This window comes from Myotis brandtii, unplaced genomic scaffold (assembly GCF_000412655.1).
Source record: "Myotis brandtii unplaced genomic scaffold, ASM41265v1 scaffold654, whole genome shotgun sequence".
In the NCBI taxonomy this organism is placed as follows: domain Eukaryota; kingdom Metazoa; phylum Chordata; class Mammalia; order Chiroptera; family Vespertilionidae; genus Myotis; species Myotis brandtii.
Window position 1 is genome coordinate 1980134 of NW_005370538.1, and position 20577 is coordinate 2000710.

General features: G+C 41.3%; 1 pseudogene; it reads left to right on the top strand.

Annotated features, from left to right (window-relative positions):
* LOC102262544 overlaps positions 1 to 11326 on the top strand; it is a 58610-nt pseudogene extending 47284 nt beyond the window's left edge.
* Positions 11327 to 20577: the final 9251 nt, after the last annotated feature.

Here is a 20577-nt window from a genome sequence, read left to right on the forward strand (position 1 = left end):
CCATTTGTTTATTTTCTCTTTAGTTTCTATTGCCCTAGGAGCTGTATAGGTGAAGATATTGCTTTGGCATATGTACGAGATTTTGCTGCCAGTGGATTCCTCTAATATTTTTAGGTTTCCCATCTTATGTTTAAGTCCTTTGTCCATTTTGAGTTTATTTTTGTGTATGGTGTAAGTTGGTGGTGTAGTTTCATTTTTTTGCATGTATCTGTCCAATTTTCCTAACACCATTTATTGAAGAGACTTTCTTAACTCCATTGTATGCTCCTGCCTCCTTTGTCAAATATTAATTGAGCATAGTGATTGTGGTCTATTTCTGGGTTCCCTATTCTATTCCATTGGTCTATATGTCTGTTCTTATGCCAGTACCAGGCAGTTTTCAGAACATTGGCTTTGTAATACAGCTTGATGTTTGGTATTGAGATCCCTCCTATGTTGCTCTTCTTTCTCAGGATTGCTGCAGGTATTTGAGGTCTTTTTTATTCCAGATGAATTTTTGTAGAGTCCATTCTAGGTCTGTGAAATATGTCATTGGTATTTTAATGGGGGACTGCATTGAATCTATAGATTGCTTTGGGTACTATGGATATTTTAATGATGTTGATTCTACCAACCCATGAACACAGTATGCTCTTCCATCTATTTATGTCTTCCTTTATCTCTTTTTTCAACGTCCTGTAATTTTCTGAGTAGAGTTCTTTTACCTCCTTAGTTAAGTTTATTCTTAGGTATCTTAATTTTTTTGGTGCAATGGTAAATGGGATTTTTTTTAGTCTCTCTTTCTGTAAGTTCACTACTGGTGTATAGAAATGCCTCAGATTTCTTGGGGTTAATTTTGTATCCTGCTACATTGCCAAATTCATTTATTAAGTCTAATACTTTTTTTACGGAGTCTTCAGGGTTTTCTATGTACAGTATCATGTCATCTGCGAATAATGACAATTTTACTTCTTTTCCAATTTGGATGCCCTTTATTTCTTCTTGTCTGATTGCTGTGGCTAGTACTTCCAGTACTATGTTGAATAGGAGTGGTGAAAGCGGGAATCCCTGTCTTGTTCCTGTTCTCAGTGGAAATGGTTTTTGCTTTTTCCCATTGAGTATGATGTTGGCTGTAGCTTTTTCATATAAGGCTTTTATTATTTTGCAGTATGATCCCTCTATTCCCACTTTGCTGAGTGTTTTTATCAGAAAAGAGTGTTGAATTTTGTCAAATGCCTTTTCTCTATCAATTGATATGATTATGTGATTTTTGTCTCTCACTTTGTTTCTGTAATGTATCACTTTTATTGATTTGTGGATATTGTACCAGCCTTGCATTCCTGGAATAAATCCCACTTGGTTATGGTGTATGATCTTTCTAATGTAATGCTGGATCCAGTCTGCTAGAATTTTGTTGAGGATTTTAGCATCTATGTTCATCAGGGATAATGACCTGTAATTTCTTTTTTTGTAGTGTCTTTATCTGGTTTTGGGATTTGGGTAATGCTGGCTTCATAGAAAGAGTTTGGGTGTGCATTCCTCTTGAATTTTTTGGAAAAGTCTGAGAAGGATTGGTTTTAGTTCTTTGAATGTTCAGTAAAACTCCCCTGTAAAACCATCTGGTCCAGGGATTTTGTTTGCTGGAAGCTTTTTAATCTCTATCTCATTTATTTCTGCTCTGATCTTTATTATCTACTTCCTTCTGGTTACTGTGGGCTTTTTTTGTTGCTCTCTTTCTAATCCTTTAAGTTGCAAAGTTAGGTAATTTATTACAATTTTTTCTTTTTTTTTGAGGTAGGCCTGTAGAGCTATAATCTTCCCCCTCAGGACTGCTTTCATTGTGTCCCATAGATTTTGGATTGTTGGGTTTTCATTGTCATTTGTTTCCATGATGCTTTTAATTTCTTCTTTGATATCTTTGGTAACCCAATTATTGTTTAAAAGCATGCTATTTAGCCTCCAAGTGTTTGATTTATTTCATTGCTTTTATTGTAGTTGATTTCTAGTTTTGTCATTATGATCTGAGAATATGCTTGTTATGATTCCTATCTTTTTGAATTTGAAGAGACTTTGCCTGTGTCCTAATATGTGGTCTATCTTTGAAAATGTTCCGTGTGCACTGGAGAAGAATGTGTATTCTGTAGCTTTGGGGTGAAATGTTCTGAAGATGTCAATTAAGTCCATCTGATCTAGTGAGTCATTTAGGATTGCTGTTTCTTTGCTGATTTTTTGTTTAGAGGATTTGTCCAGTGGTGTCAGTGTGGTATTAAAGTCCCCTACTATGATTGTATTGCTATCGATCTCTCCCTTGATATCTTCCAGAAGTTGTTTTATGTATTTGGGTGCTCCTGTATTGGGTGCATATATGTTTACCAGAGTTATATCCTCTTGTTGAATTGCTCCCTTTAGTATTATGAAGTGGCCTTCCTTATCTGTTGTTATGGCCTTGACTTTGAGGTCTATTTTGTCAGATATAAGTATGGAAACCCCAGCTTTTTTCTCATTTCATTTGCCTGAAAATTTTTTTCCATCCCTTCACTCTCAGTCTGTGTTAATCCTTTGTTCTGAGGTGTATCTCTTGCAGAGAGCAAAAATATGGGTCATGTTTTCTTATCCATTCAGCTACGCTGTGTCTTTTGATTGGAGCATTTAGTCCATTTACATTTAATGTTATTATTGATAAGTACTTGTTGTCATGTTTTTTATCCATTCAGCTACGCTGTGTCTTTTGATTGGAGCATTTAGTCCATTTACATTTAATGTTATTATTGATAAGTACTTGTTTGTCGTCATTTTTATTCTTAATGTTTGTGTTCCTTCTGACCTGTCTGTTTCTTCTTTTTACAACAGTCCCATTAGCATTTCTTGCATTGCTGACTTGATGGTAATAAACTCTCTTAGCCCTTTTTCTGTCTGTGAAGCTCCTGATTCCACCTTCAATTTTGAATTATCACTGTGCTGGGTATAGTATTCTTGGATTCAGTCCCTTGCTTTGCATCACTTTGTATATTTCATTCCATTCCCTTCTGGCCTGGTGTGTTTCTGTTGAGAAATCAGTTGATATTTAAATGGGAGATCCCTTGTAGGTAACTTTCTGTCTCTCTCTGGCAGCCTTTAAGATTCTTACTTTGTCATTGATGTTTGCCAATTTAATTATGATGTGCCTTGGTATTGGTCTTTTGGGATTCATCTTGTTTGGGATGCTGTGTGCTTCTTGTGGACTTGCGTGGTTCTTTCTTGCCAATATCAGGAAAGTTTTCTGTCATTATTTCTTCAAACAGGTTTTCTATTCCTTGCTCAGTTTCTTCTCCTTGTGGTACCCCAATTATGTGGATGTTGTTTCGTTTTGTGTTGTCCCAAAGCTCCCTTAGGCTCTCCTCTTGCTTTTTAAATTTTCTGTCCAGTTGTTGCTGTGTTTGTGTGGTTTTTCTACCTTATCTTCTAATTCACTGATGTGGTCCTCAGCCTCTTCTAGTCTACTGTTTAAGCCTTCCATTGTGTTCTTTATTACTGCTATGTCATTTTTCATTTCCTCTTGGTTCCTTTTCATGTTGGTGACATTCTCATTCAGCTCCTTATAATTCTCATTGAGTTGTATGTATTTGTCATCCAGCCAATTGAGCATCCTTATAACTGTTACTCTGAATTCTTTCTGCCTCCATTTCATTTAATTCCCTTTCTGGTGATTTCTCTTTTTCTTTCCTTTGGAGTTTGTTTTTTTGTCTCCTCATTTTTTGCTGTTACTTTTTTTTGGTTTTTTTATATTTTATTGATTTTTTACAGAGAAGAAGGGAGAGGGATAGAGAGTTAGAAACATCAATGAGAGAGATCAATCAGCTGCCTCCTGCACACCCCCCAGTATGGATGTGCCCACAACCAAGGTACATGCCCTTGACCGGAATCGAACCTGGGACCCTTCAGTCCATAGGCCGACGCTCTATCCACTGAGCCAAACTGGTTTGGCCAAAATCTCTATTTTCTGTTTCTTAGATCCAACTTCTTTGCTACCCAGGTTCTTTTGGGGGTGGTGCTAGAGGTGTGATCTCTCATGTCTCCTGGGCTTGGTGATCTAGCGTAGCTCCCTACTTGAGCTATTTGGCTTCTCTTGATGTAGTTGGATCTTAAATGTTAGTTTCTTATTCATGGATGAATTCTGGTCTTGGATTGGCAATGTGACTCATCCCCGGCTTTGTTGTTCACGCTGTTTTGGATGTGATTGTGGTTCTGGCTCTTGTGGATAAGGTTGTCTGAGGTCTCACTGTTATGGTCTCACTGTGGGTTCCCAGAGTCCATGGTCTGGGAGGAAGGAGTCTTGGGGCCTGAGGCTCATGTACTGTGACTTTGGCCAGTGTGGTGTGACTCTTGCTTGATTAGTGTCACTCTGAAACTCACTACAAGCGGCCCAGAGTCTATGACAGTGGCGGGTGGGTGTCTCATAGTCTGTGGTTGAGGCAATGGGACTCTGGCCAAAGTGATTTCCCTCTCTGAATCACAAGTAGGTTCAGGATACAGCAGCTGGGGATGTGGGAATCTCGGGTTCTGTGGCTGAAACAATATGACCTTGTCCAGAGAGGCAAGTCCTCAGTAATTCACTGAGCTGTCCAGAGGTATGCAGCCAGGAGAGGGATGTCATGGATACTACTGAGGAAGCCATGTACCCCTGGTTGGAGAGGCACACGCCCAGTGGCAGCACACAGAGGGGCCCAGGAGCCTTCTGCTGGGGGTGTGAGCTCATGGGGCCCACACACTGAATCGGGGCTATTGTGGTGTGCCACCTGCCCCGTAGAGGGAGAAGTCCTGGTTTCTGCTTCAGGGGATGTGTACCCTTGGTTGGATATGCACGCCCAATGGCTTCTTACAGAGGCACCCAGGAGCTGTCTGCTGGGGCAGTGGGCTCAGGAGGCCCTTGTGCCAGAGTGGCACTACCATGGGAACTGGATGCCAGTGGCCGGGGTTGTGCCTTGCGGAAGTTCAGAGAAGCACCTGGGGGCCACCTACCAGGGCAGTGGGCTCAGGGGGCTTGCACACTGGATCGGTGCGACTGTAGTGACTGGAGGTCGGCAGTTGAGGAGTGGGAAGTCCGAGTTTCTGCTGCGAGGCCTTGAGCCCTTGGTTGGATACAAGTGTGCCTAGTGGCAGCTGACAGAGGCACCCAGGAGTTGCCTGCTGGGGCAGTGTCCTCAGGGGGCTGAAACCATGCGACACGGTGTCTGATGTCTGTGGGTAGGCAGCCAGGAAGGGGGAAGTGCAAATTTCTACTGCTGGGACCACGCGTCCTTGTTTAGATATGAGCGCACCCAGCCGGGGCTCAAGGAGGCACCCAGGAGCCGCCTATGGGGCAGTGGGCTCAGTAGGCCTGCGTGCTGGAAAGGCGCAACTTCAGTGTCCAGAGATCAGCAGCCATGGAGGGCAATATCCCAATTTTTGCTGTTTTGTGCCCTTGGTTGAAATCACACATGCCCAGTGGGGGCTCACAGAGGCACCCAGGAACCGTCTGTCAGGGTGGTGGGGCTCAGGAGGCCTACACTCTGGAAAGGCATGACTACGGTGTTCTGAGGTTGGCAGCTGTGGAATGTGAAGACTCAGTTTTTGCTGCTGAGGCCTTGTGCCCTTGGTTGGATTTGCACACACCCAGGGCTCACAGAGGCACCCAGGGGCTGTTTGCCAGGGTGGCACACTCAGCGTGGCCCTTGCGAAGCCGCACGACAAAGGTGTCTATGGGCAGGCATCCAGGTGGGCGGCGGGGGAGTCCAAATTTCTATTGCCAGAGCTGTCCACTCTTGTTTGGATACAAGTGCGCCCTGTGAGGGCTCACAGAGGCACCCAAGAGCTGCCTTTAGGGCGGTGGGCTCAGGAGGCCTGCGCATTGAAAAAGCATGACTATGGTGTCCGGAGGTCAGCAGCTGTGAATTGGGTAGACTCAGTTTTTGCTGCTGTGTCCTTGGTTGACTGCCTGCGCCCAGTGGTGGCCCACAGAGGTACACCGGGGCTGTTTGCCAGGGCGGTGCACTCAGATAGGCCCTTGTGCTGAAGCAAGTGACTGAGGTGTCTCTGGGCAGGCAGCCAGGAGTGGGGGAAGTCCGTATTTCTACTGCCAGGGGCCTTATGCCCTTGGTTGGGTTTGCACGTGCCCAGTGGTGGAGCACTCAGGCACCCAGAGGAGCCCTGGTGTTGAATCTGCATGACTGAGATGGCTGCGGGGAGGTATCCAGGGAAGAAGAATCCAGAATTTCTACTGCCAGGGCAGTGGGCCCTTGTTTGGGTAAGAGTGTGCCCCATGGCGGCACCCACTAGCAGCCTGTGGAGTGGTGGGCTCAGGCAGCCTGTGCACTTGAAAAGCATGACTATGGCTCTGGAGAAGCGTGACTGTGGCGTCAGGAGTTTGGCCACTGGGGAGGAGGAAGTTGCACTTACTTCTGAGGGAGCGTGTACCCTTGGAGGTTCTGTGGCTGATCAGGTCTCAGGGTGGGGCAGCAGGATTTTGGCTGGAGTGGCTGCCGGGTGTGGGCAGTGTCCAAGACCTGTCTGGGTGATGGTGTTGATGCGTTCCTAGAAGAGGCCGCTCTTCCCTTCAAGATGGCGTGGGCTTCATGCCTGAGTCCTGCAGTCTGAGGAGTGCCCACAGTGGTGGTAGGTTCTCCCTGTCCAAGAGAGCCTGGTCTGCCAGCCCCTGCTGCTCTTGCCAGATCTAACTGTCCCTCACTCACTCACACACATACCACACACATCCACACACTCTCCTTTCACCCTCTCATTCACTCGCACCCTCTCCCTCACCTCCGTCCTGCCTGCTGCCATCTTCAGGAACCTCAGGGTTTTTTTTTCTTTATTGATTTTAGAGAGAGGGGAAGGGAGAAGGAAAGAGAGAGAAACTTCAATCAGCTGCTTCCTGCACGCCCCCTACTGGGGATTGAGCCCGAAACCCAGGCATGTGCCTGACCGGGAATCAACCCAGTGACCTTTTGGTACATGGGACTATACTCAACCAACTGAGCAACATCAGCCCAGGCAGAGAAACTGGTTTAATTCTAAATAACAGATGACATTTTAAAATACAATACTGGTATATACATTTTTTATTTTGACTAAATTTTGCATTGAAATCACCCCAATATATTACCACCAAAGTGAGAATGATGCTGCTGCCAAACAGTCAGAAAAGTGGTAGTAACTTCATGCAGAATCAATGCCATAAGTTTAAGGTTAGAAAAATTCATATATTTAGTGGAATAATAAAATTATAAACTGTATTAATCACACTAGGATGTGAACACTGGCCTTCCTTCCAGGTATATGGAATCCAAAAGGGATACTTACTATTACAGAGGAAGACAACCTTAACAATAAGCTCTGTGAGGGTTCGGAAGTATGACTCGATGAACTGCAAATATTATAGCTGAATATTAAGACTGAAGTTTCTTGGGATATTGTACAGTACCTGGAACCTTCTAAAATTCTCTATGAATTGCTCAACTGGTGTATCTCAGTGGTTGAACATCAACCTATGAACCAGGAGGTCATGGTTCGATTCCCGGTCAGGGCACAGGCCCAGGTTGTGGGCTTGATCCCCACTGGGGGGCATGCAGGAGGCAGCCAATCAATGATTATTTCTCATCTTGATGTTTCTATCTCTCTCATTCTCCTTTTATTTCTGAAATCAATAAAAATATTTTAAATAAATAATGCTGTGAGAGGGTAGCTTTTCAATGGCTCAATAATGGCAAGTCTCAATGCCAGAGGTGCTGGTCAATGAGAGATTGCAGTGGACTTCAGGATATCTACCTGGAATCCATTCACTCTACAATCATTTATTGGAAGCCACTATGTATCAGGTGCTTCAGGCATTGAGGAATACATTAATGAACAGAACATAAATATCTTTGTCCTTTTGGGGCTTGCATTCCAGTGGAGGGAGAGAGACAATAAACAAATAAGTTAAATGTATAGTATGTTAGATGGTGATACATGCTATAGAGAAAAATAAAACAGAGAAGGGAGATGGTTAGGCTGATAAGGGGAATTTTCACTGAATAAGTGACATTTCAATATAGACCTATAAAGAGGTTATGGAACAAACCACATGATATTTGGGAGAAAAGTGTTCCATATAGGAGAAACAAGTATAAAGATCTTAAGACAGGAGTGTTTCTGGTAGTTCTGCAAAACAATAAGGAGGCTGATGTGGCTGGAGCTGAGTGAGTTCAATGAAGAGTAGTATGAAAGACCAGAGAGGTAATAATAAAGGGTAAGGACTTTGGCTGTAACTCTGAATGGGATGAGAAGTCATTGGAGAGGTTTGGACAGTGCAGTAGCATAATCTAGCTTATGTTTTAGTAGGATCATTCTGGCTTTGGGGTAGAATAGATTGAGGTGGGTGGCAAGATTAGAAGTTGAGAGACCAGTTAAGAAGTTACCAGTGCGCCGAAACCGGTTTGGCTCAGTGGATAGAGCGTCGGCCTGCGGACTGAAAGGTCCCAGGTTCGATTCCGGTCAAGGGCATGTACCTGGGTTGCCAGCACATTCCCGGTGGGAGATGTGCAGGAGGCAGCTGATCAATGTTTCTCTCTCATCGATGTTTCTAACTCTCTATCTCTCTCCTTTCCTCTCTGTAGAAAATCAATAAAATATATTTTTAAAAAAAGAAGTTACCAGTGCACCCAGCTGGCATGATTCAGTGGATTGAGGGTCATTCCATGCACCAGGAGGTCACTCATTCGATTCTGGTCAGGGCACATGCCTGGGTTGTGAGGTCAATCCCCAGTAGGGGGCATGCAGGAGGCAACCTATCAATGTTTTTGTATCATTGTAGTTTCTCTCTCTCTCTCTCTCTCTCTCTCTCTCAAAAAAAAATAATCAATAAAAACATTTTTTTAAAATAAAAGAGAGAAGCTACCAGTGCAATCAAAAAGTTGGTAGCAGTGTAGGTTGAATGGTTTGATAACACTGGAGGTGGTAGAAAATAGTTATATTATGGGTATATTTTGAGGATTGTATCAAGAAGTTTTTAAAAAATATATATTATTGATTTTTTTACAGAGTGCACACCTCCTACTGGGGATGTGCCCACAACCAAGGTACATGCCCTTGACCGGAATCAAACCTGGGACCTTTCAGTTAGCAGGCTGAAGCTCTTTCCACTGAGCCAAACCAGTTAGGGCTACCAAGAAGTTTTTTTATGGAATGAATAGAGATGTGTTCAAAATCAAGGCGTCAACATAGATACAGAGAACAAACTGATCATTGCCAGAGGGGAAGGGGGTGGAGGGGCTGGAGGGCTGGGGGAAAGGTGAAGGGATTGAGAAGTACATATTAGTAGTTACAAAATATTCATGGGGATGGAAATATAGTCAATAATAATGTAATTACTATGTATGGTGCCAGGTGGGTACTGGAAATATCAGGGGGAATACTTTGTAAAGTATATGATTGTCTAATCACTATGCTGTATACGTGAGATTGATGCAAACTGTTATTGAAAAAATAAATATTTTTAAAAGTAAGGAGTTAAGGGAGACTCCAAGTATTTGTTGGCCTAAACAATTAAGATGGAGTTGTCATTGTTGAAAATGGAGAAAACAGTAGAAAATTAGGTTGAGGTGGTGGTAATGAGAAATACAGTTGGGACCAATTTAGCCAATCAAGTAATTGGATTTGAGAATGTGGAAATCAGGGGAGAGGTCAAGGCCTGAACTAAAAGTTGGGAGTCATTTGCTTTCTAGTATATCTGGTATTTACAGCCAGTAGATAAATTCATCTGAGGAGTAGGTGGAGATAGAGAAGTGAAGAAGTACAAGGACAGAGCTCTGAGGTACTCGAAATGCTTTGTATATACATCTTCAAAGAAGATATATGATCTTGAGAGTAAGAATATTTGGGATCAGGTTCTATCTCTGCTATTGACTGACTATATTATATATCTGGGCAAATCACTAGTTCACTTGGGTCACCAGTTTCCTTATGTGTCAAACATCTATAATAATAAAAGCATAATATGCTAATTAGACCAGACATCCTTCCGGACGTCCTTCCTTCTGGACAAAGCTGAGGCAGGCGGGGCTGAGGCAGAGGCGGCAGCTGCCGTGGCGGGGGCCAAGGCCCTTGCATGAATTTCATGCATCAGGCCTCTAGTACTTTAATAATAATCCTTTTAAAAGTTGAAAGAGATGGACTCCTGGCTCTTGGCCTAGGCCTGGAGCTGGCATCCTTGGAATGATACTCGGAGGGCCTCACCCCCTGTGGAATCGCCCCGCCACCCACCAGAGGCCGAGGCAGAGGCCGAGTCCGCCCCCAGGCAGAGTCTGTGCGTCTACTCAGACCTGCACACCTTCTGCTATTCATGGTACAGGAGTCAGCGGTGGGAGGGCCACTACTAGTACATTCATTGGGACCACATCATGGTGCCTCACTGGGACCCCATAATCTCGGCCAGCTACGCCTGTGGCCGCCATAGTCCCCCCCATCCCCACGACTTGGGCTCCAGCTTCTACCTGGAGTTGGGGCCCTATGGCTCCTGGGACCCCGATATACTGCGGGAGCACATGACTCAGCTTAAGGAAGCCGCCATCAGCACCCTAGTCCTGTTCTGGTATCCACCTGGCATCGCTGATGATAATAGGGACCCCTCTGATGACCTGGTGCCTGCCATTCTGGACACTGCCCATCAGTACAACATCCAGGCCATCGTTGGAGCATCAGCCTTATAGGTTGTGACCCCTGGACAGATACTCACATGACCAGTATCTTCTATCTGTGGTAGGTGGCCTTCCACATCCAACCTTACAATGGCTGGGATGACATCATTCAGCATGACAACATCAAGTACATCATTGACACGTATGGCTCCCTGGCACATTTTACTGCTATAAGAACAACATAGGGAAGAGCCTCCTACTCTTTTATATATCTACAACTCATACCTGACAACCCTGAGGCCTGGGCCCATCTCCTGACACCAAATGGGCTGCACTCAATCAGCAACACCTCCTATAATGGGGTTTTCATAGCGCTGCTGGTAGAGGAGGGACACACTCATAATATCCTGGCCACTGGATTTCATGGCATGTACACCTACTTTGCTACAATGGTTTTTCCTTTGGACTCCTCCCATCAGAACTGGAAAGCTGTGAAGAACTTTTGTGATTCCAACAACCTCAAGTTCATTCCCAGTGTGGGGCCTGGGTACATTGACACCAGCATCCAGCCCTGGAATAACCACAACACACAGAACAGGGTCAATGGCAAGTACTATGAGACAGCCCTGCAGGCAGCCCTGGGGTTACATTGGGTAATAACATTATATAAATATCAGGTGTACAATTCAATATCTGTTGGTCACTTACCACCCTAAGTCCCCCTTTTCCCACTTTGCCCTGACCCCACCCCTTTTTTCTCTGGTAACCACTATTCTATCGTCTATATCTATGAGTTTATTCTTTTTTGTTAGTTCATTTGTTACTTTTTGTTTTATATTTCATATATGAGAAATCATACTGTTTTTGCCCTTTTCCATCTGACTTATTTCACTTAGCATAAATATATCAAAATCCATCTATGTTGTTGCAAATGGCAATATTTCATCTTTTCATGGCTGAGTAGTATTCCATTGTATATACGTACCACATCTTCTTTATCCAATTATCCACTTAGGTTGTTTCCAAGTCTTGGATGTTGTAAATAATGCTGCAATGAACATAGGGACACACATATATTTTCAAATAAATGTTTTCATATTTTTCAGGTAAATAGCCAGAAGAGGAATTGCTGAATTACATGGTAGTTCTTAAGTATTTGAAGAACCTCCATACTGTTTTCCATAGTTGCTATATTAATTTATATTCTCACAAACAGTGTACAAGGGTTCCTTTTTCTCCACATCTTCTCCAACACATTTCTTTTTAAATTTTTTTCAATTACAGTTTATATTCAATATTATTTTGTATTAATTTCAGGTGTACAGCATAGTGGTCAGACAATTATATAATTTACATAGTGATCCCCCTGATATTTCAAGTACCCACCTGGCAGTATACTTACTTAGTTATTATAATGTTATTGACTATATCCCCATGACTATTATGATTTTGGTTTGCATGTCCCTGATAATTAGTGATGTTGTACATCGTTTCATATATCTGTTGGCCATCTGCATATCTTCCTTGGAAACATGTTCTCTGCCCATTTTTTAATTGAATTGTCTGGTTTTTTGTTTTTATTGGGTTATATGAGTTCTTCATATATATTGGATATTAGCCTTTTATCAGAAGTATCATTTGCAAATATTTTCCCCCATTTGATTTACAAATGCCTGATTCATTGCTAACATTCCTGGAACTCTTCCATTTCAAAACAAATCTTTTATAAGTATATTCACCTCTTTTATTGATGTGAAAATGATGTTTTATGCGTGTATCAAGGTTGGAAGGCTTTCTTTGTTTTAATGACTTTCAAAGAAGGCAGTGTTCTATAACGCAAAGAGCACTCATTGGCTTTGCAGACAAATAGAAGAAGTGGCCATTGATCTCAGCTCTCCCACTGACAAGCTGTGTTGCCTAAAAGAAGTTACTTGACTTTTCTGATCCCATTTTCTATTTAAGAGTAATAATACCTACCTCGAGAAAAATATTTTAAAGATGAAATGAGATTAGGGTCATATAAAGATATCTGGCACATAGTGGGAGCTCAATAAAAGTTAATTCTTTTCCTTTCAGGGTTATCCACTGAAAAAACATTACTTCTTCATTAATTTATTTTTAAATGGCATTTCCTGGGCTACCTACCTAGTTTTGTCTTCAGGTAACTTATAGCTTCTATCTAAACATCAAATTCACCCTTCAAGTATGTAGTTTTGTCACCATTACAAATATTCTCAAGAATACGGTTTGAACTCTGGAGCTGGTCCCCTAGAAGGGGTTTTAAAAATGTTTTTGATAGTGGCAGCATCACTGAGATAATTGACTAGACCCCCATGGGCTGGCTAGGTTCATGTACATTTGTGGAAAGTTCAACAGTAGCATCCAGGCTTATGATTTTCCAAGCATATCTTTAGATACATCACCATCATTTCAGAATGAATCCAACTTGCCTCATGCCTTACCAGAGCATCTTTGACTATAATTGCCTTTGTGAGGAACATTACAGGAGCAATGACCCTATAGAGACCAGCTCTTGGTAGGCCCTGTAGCCTGTTAACAGGACTAGTTCATGCTTTGGGACCATCTTGAACTCAGGATTGGCCTTAAGGTTAAAAGATAGAAGCAGACTTTAGAAAAGTTAATGAATGAATGCATGATGGAAAATGTTTCCCTTGGGCCAGAACTCCTGTTGATTCCTTACACATTGCCAGTCCCTGAGTCCTAGAGGCTTCCAGTCACATATGACAAAGGGCTGATCATCCAAGTGAAGTGACCTGCCATTCAATAAACCATATCTCAGCCAATTTAGAAGATAGCTCATTTTCTCCTTAAGGATCTCTTCTCCCTTCATCTCTACGAATATTCCAAATGTGATCTATTGAGGCCTTTACCCATGCTTAGGGAAGACAAGTTCCTCTAACCTTCCTGCAGGATCTTTCTTTCTTGTAGAAAGATCTTGGAAAGGCTCTGAAGGTTTTATTGCTTCAAGTTATGCTTGGCCAAATTACTCACAAGTGCTGAATCCTCTTAGGGGTGTCCGCCTGAGAGAAGGAGATCTATTCAGATGAGAGCCTGTATTGAGGCTGCAGACAAAGACCAATTAGTCTTGATTGTGCTGGCTGCATTTGGAGGGTGACTGCCCTCAGACCACCAACTCGTGCCACAAAAGTACTCATCCCACCCAGGAGTCAGCTGCTTTCCCTCATTTCCCAATCCAGCTTCACATGACCCCTGGGTCAAATGCCTCTCTCTTGCCCTTACTTTAGCTCCTGCCAGGTTGTGGATAGTGCTCTTCATCACAACTGCATTCTTTTCCCACTCTGTCAGAAAGCTGTCCATGTTTTTTGATTGTTGTGATAAATGAAGCAATCTAACCTTCCCTATAGAAAATTCACATAACTTCATTTTCATCTATTTTGTCTCTTGCTGGCCCAGACTGTAAACTTTAATTGGAGGAATTCAGGTCTAATTTTTAGATTATTCAGCCATTTATAAGGTTATATATTTCTATGACTGGATGTCACAGTCACAACAATGAGATGATATATTTTATTCAGTCAAACATCTTTTATTAAGCACCTACAAAATGCAATGTAATAGGAGGGGTTTGCAATATAAGATATAACTCCTCCTTCTCTCTCCAATACCTTGTTGCCAATAAGAATGAGAGCCATGAACATAAATGACAATGATAGCAATTGCTTACTTTCTTTTATCATTTAGTAGGCTGCCACCATGTGTTACACATATTTCCTTCAATCCTCATGGGTCCTTTATGCACAATTTTAAAATACAAATCTTTAAAAACCCAGAGTTGAATCATATCATTTTTCATAACTAATTGACAGCAAAAGCTGACCTGAACTTTTTCATGAACTGACATGTGGCTATTTCTCATTTTATCCCATTTTGGGTAATTACTCTTTTGTTTCACTGAATACTGAGGTGTTTGCTTTCAAGCCCTATCCCAGACCACTGGGAGTATTTTGTAGGATACAAAATGTGTGCTATATTTTTTAAAATTCAAAATTTTCTGACTTCTAAAATTCTCATGGCCTTAGAATTTTAAGATAAGGAAATGATACTATTATTGTGTCCATTTTATAAATGCTGAAGTTGAGGCTCAGAGAAGTGAGGCAACTTTCCCATAATTGCACCATCAAGAACTGGTAGTACCGGTATTGAAACCCAATTTTTGGGTTTCAGAGACAATGTGCTTAACCACTGAGAAATACCGATATCTTTTCAGAAAACACACTCTAACAACTATAATGAAAAAGGCTCAGACTGAGGGCTACAGAGAATTTGAGGAGAAAAAAAAGGGACCTCCCATTGGGAATTTAGTCAAAGCTCTAAGGAGGGTACATATGGAACTGTACCTTGAAGGAAAGAGTGAAATGTGAAAGAAGGAAGTAATTTTTTCAAGGAATGCTTGGGTAAATAGAGAGCAGCTCTGGCCAGGGAGGGGAGAAACTAGAAATCAGAATGAGAAGGTAGATCAGAGCCAGAGTATGAAGGGCCCAGATAACTAGACTAAGGAGTTTTTAATGAGAACCAATTATGTTCCCCTTGCAGATCCCAAAGCACTTATAGGTCATCATGTCATTCTGCTTCCATCCTACTTTAGAGTAGCAAAGAGCAGATATGAACATCCTCATATATTGTTGCTAGTTTTATTTTATTTTACTTCCTATTTTTTATTAAGCAGATTAACACTATGTGTCAAAAAGACAGCCAAAGAAAATGAGGTAGTTAAGAAGAGCAACAGCCATAAACATCTACAGTAGAAGTATCTGTGCTGGGCTTTGTTGCCTCTTTTTCAGCAGAGAGTTAAAATTTAACCAGGGCACGCCTGCCTTACTGCAGCTGGCAGGGATTCAGTGGGAACATAGCCGGCACCCCTATGATAATTCCCAACACGCCCCCCCCTTCTGTGCTTAAACAACAGTTTCCTCCTCCTCCTCTTCCTTCTCCTCCTCCTCCTCCTCCTCCTGACGAAGCCGAAGCCGTGACACCGAGAGAGAAAAGGGAAGAGTGAGGAAGAGGTGGAGGCTGGGGGACTGTAACATGAGCCCAGAGAAGCGAAGCTCAGGAGGGAAGTGTTAACAGAAGAAATCGGGGAAAGGGAGCCGCTGGGGAGAGGCAGCTGTCACTTCCTCCTCCTCCTCCTCCTCTTTTCCCTCCTCCTCTTAGGAATCCCAGTAAAGGTCTTAGGGGGATATATTCATTAGCAAGAATTTAAGCCTAGAATCTAAATACATCCACTTTTGTCATGAATAATCAAAGTCCTAAATTGATATTTTAGAAATCAGGTCCAGTTCATGAGTAGTGAATTGAGTGTGTCTAATTACATTTTATAGTCATTTAGCAGCTGCTAATAATGTAATTTTGTGTTATGCCCAATTTGCACTGAATTACTTTAATGACACAGATTGTATTTATTTTCCTTTGATGTAATAGTAATCAAACACTAAAGAATCAACTTAGGCATGGTAAAAACAATTTATTATTTTTTAAGTTTGAAGATAAGTGATTTTTTAAAAGAAAGGAATAAGTCACATACAAATAATAGTTTAACACTGATAAATACATTTCTGTTCTCTGGTATTTATTTTTGTAAACAAAATTATTTAATAAGCACAATACATTTGTTTTTTATTCAAGTCTGCATTGTTTGATGCAAACCAAGTGTTTGCAAATACACATTTGATTGACAAGCTAATGAGATTCTTCCTCTCCCCAATCCCCCAAAATATCCTTTGGAATAAAAAAGCCAGATTCCTAAGTTTCTGGTATATGAGTTAAAGAAGCACAGCATCCATTTAAATAGACTCCCCAGTGGAAACTTGTATTTCCAAGGTGAGACTAGAGGGGAGAAGCAGTGTAAAAACAGGAACAAATACAGTGTTAAAAAAAAACATGCAAAGAAAATAGGCATATATTTCTCCCACAGGTTAGAAGAAAGTTCTACATGAGATCTTTATTAGGGTGAAAATAAGGTTGAATTTTGGACCAAACAACAATGGCCAAATAATTAGAATGGTACATTATGAAATGTTGGCTCTGTATTTTTCCATTCACTTTAAGAAATTGAAGAACCAAGCATATGATGTTGTACCCATATGTAAGTATTCTCTGCAGTACACATGGATCAATGCCCTTTGTATTTGAAATGAGCTATAAGAGAGGAGCAGAAAGAAGTACTCTCTGTCTGTGGGATACTGGCTGCCATCACTACAGCCATGGCTGACCTACCATACTCAGCCTTTGCCCCCTTGCCTCCTGGGACCTACATGGGAAAAACTTCAAATGTATAGTTCTTCCCTCCAAGAGAGTCAGAGTTATTCTGCAGTTTGTCAAAAGTAGGTGGTTAATTTCATCCCTATTATTGCTCATGCCCAAGTGATTGGAGCAATGGTTTGCCAAGAAGGGAGGGCTGGTGGGAGAGGTCCACCCCAGGTGCAGGCAATAAGCGGGGGAAGGGTACAATGCTCATGGAGAATTAAAAAACAATAATAAAACTGATTAAAGTCAGTCTGCTTTTCATGTTTATCAGGTGCTAACCATTATAAACAATGTCAGTTATAAAATACTCCTTCCTGCAGGGTTGCCTGCTCCCACTGCTGCCTCCCAAACTCAGGTATTCATTGAGTTGGGGATGGAGGTAGGTCTCTGAGCCCTCACATACTGGGAGAGTTGCCAAGTCCCCAGACTTTCCATTCTGTACTCTTTTCTTGTAATAGTGGACATTATTGTATTATTCTGTGACTAACACCAAAGTCACTCTTCTGTCAGTCTCTAACTATCTCTGAGAAGCAGTTGCCACTTCTGCACCCCTGCTCTACGGCCTTTGCAGGACATTTTTCACCATCACTGTAGCTCCTGCCATTGTGTGGGTTAGTTCTCTCCCTGCCAAGGTTTGCAGCTCTTTTTTAGCTTCCTAAAGGTTGTTGTGGCTCCCTTAGTTGACGGAGCCTTCTGTTGAGGAATTTAGGACAAGTTACCAAGGGCTGGATTGAAGCTACTTCAGTGACACCACCTGATGTCTTATTCTGCCATAATCAGCCACTGCCCCCCCCAGTTAAAGCTCACAGCCTTTGGATATTTCCTGCTTCAGAGTAAATTCTCTCCTTACCCAGAGCACTATCTTCAGAGGTTAGTGGAGGAGAGGATAGATTTAGGCTTCATCCTAGGGCCCTGGAGACCAACTCCAAATGCTAAAATTCTCTTCACCTGACCACTCCTTCAGGGCTGTTTTAGTATAGTGGTCCAGATTTGACCTTGTCTGTATGTCATGGGGAAGGGGATTATACCCTATGCTTGAGTCAAAGAGCATGGAAACCTATGCAACTGCTTCTATGATCCATGGAAATACAGAGGTTGAGTTATCTCAAGATAGCCTTGCATTGGATTTCTCAGTGTATCTTCCTTACAATGGATGGTCTTTTTCTTAATCTGTTTTTGGATGATATATGGATCTCTTTGAGAATCTAATGTAAATAATGCACCCTCACCTCAGAAAAGAGCATCCCTCTATTTATGTCCAGAATTTTCCATGCTATTTAATTGGGTTCAGTTATGGGAGTTCATGGACCTTAGATTAAGAACTCCTGGTCTAAAAAACAACAACAAAGAATAAAAATTTTAAAAAAGAACTGGTCTAGCAAGTCCTTCTTATCTTGCTGTCTCTCACTCCCCAGAAACATATCTAGGGTAACCTTTTCTGCTAGGCATGAATTGGAAAACCTAATGTTGTAAAGATATTGCTTTTCCCCACAGTGAGCTATGAAATCAAAATCAGAGTTGGATTTTATAGTCATAGACAATCTATTTTTAAAATGTATGTGGAAATTCAAAGAATCTAGAATAGCCAAACACATTTGAAAAAGAAAAACAGTGTTGACATTTCTATATGTTTTAGAATATCTAAAAAAACTTGATCTAGAATAAAACATTTGGATGATTCACACTATCTCATTTCAACAAACCATGGTGGGAAAACTAGATATGTGTATGGAAAAGTACATCTTAATCTCTAATTTACACCATACAAAAATTAATTTGATATTGATTAAAGACTTAAACTTATAAGCTAACATCATAAAACTTCTAATGAAGTTTTATAATATCTTCATTACCTTGGGGTAGGCAAAATTTCTTAGGACACAAAAAGCTATAGCGGTAACAAAATTGATAAAGTAGAATTCATCAAATTTAAAAGATCTGCTTATGAACAGACACAACTAAGACACTGAATGGGCAAGCCACAAACAGGAATTGTATATAACTTGTATACAGAATATATAAGGAGCTCACTAAAATCAATAATAGATTAGCAACACTACAAATGCCAAAATACTTGAATAGACGATTTATAAAAGAAGATATAGGAATGGCCAATAAGCACACAAAAAGGACTCAGTATATGGTAAAGGCTTAAACTAGAAAGTATGCCATTAAAAGAGTTAGCTTCTGAGGAACTATATTAGGCATTGAAACAATGATATATTGCTTTTTAAGAACACTAAATTACTAGAAAAAATAACTAAATAACTAGATCATAAAAATTAGAATTTTGGAAGGATCCGAACCTTTTAAGGTTGATGTGGTTGGAGTTTGTTGAGGAGATTGGCAATGCAGATGAAAGTGATCCTGAGTTGCCCCCAAGTGGTCTCCACAATACATAGAGGACTCTGGTGGAACCAGAGCCACTAAAGAACACTTGTTATACCAGCTGCCACATTTAAAAGTTTGCTAAAATTAATGAAAATTATGTTTCTATTTCAGAGGAGATATCAATGTCATCAGTAAAGTTATTCATGATACAAACTGGTCTGTGTCATATTTTCAAACTCCATACAAATGAGCAGAATGTGGATTACCAATAAGAACTTCATGAGCTTAGTGATGGAAACTCCTCAGTCCTACATTGCCATTGCTATCTGCTTTGATTTTATACCCTTAAGCCAGTCCTCCCTATCCATGCCATGTCCAGAGAAGAGCACATAAATGCACACATTTCAGATATGTTTTCTACCATTACCTGATTTTTTTCACATTATTCCTCAGACTCTGTTCTGTTCAAGTTCCTCCTAGCTCCTGTTTCATGATGCTTTCTAATGGCTGAGATTTTCAGCCATCTTCCTTTTTTCCTGTTTCTGGCTTTCATGAATAAGATGTTCTTCCTAGGTTTTGGCTCCTTGGATTCAAACTGTGGCACTAATCTACCTGTTGTAGGTCCTGTGATATATCTAGGTCATGTTAATATATCAGAAATCCTGTGCTCCAGAAAAGTTTCCATTTGGTGGGTTTTGCTATAGGTGAGGATCTGAAAGATTAAATCCTGATCAACTGAATTAGAGAGGATTTGGGATAATATTGAAAAAGGGATACAAGATACTGGGACTTAACATTGTCTTCAGAGTGTCAGACAATAGGGATTGTTCACTTCTCTTGCTCTGTAAACATCAGCCTTCATAGCTACATTGCACTAATAGTGGGCTGCTAAAGATGAGAACCATTGTCGTGAAATGCCTACAGTTGACTAATGGTCACTGCTTGAGATGGTCAGTATGGTCCAGGTTGCTAATTACCATGATGTAAAAATATTTTCCTGACTTATCAAATCCTTATCCCAGTTAGGGAGCTCAGAATGTCAGTCACTTATCACTGAGTATCTCTGAATAGCCTTAATTATGATATCCAGGCTTTTCCTCTACAAAGCAGATCCCCGGAGCAAAGTCTGTGTCACACCAAGCTCAAGATTGTCCAAATTGTCATGCTGAAAATACCTTATTTGGGGACTTAGGCTAGTAGAAGTCTTTCAACTTGTCAGGAGGTAAGGAAGAACTCCTGCACTATAAAATATCATAACTTTAGACAATGATGATAACTGTCATCTCTAAAATGTGGTCTCATGTGTGTTGTACAGACTCAGAGTCAACATTGCCGTGCTGAGTGAAACCAG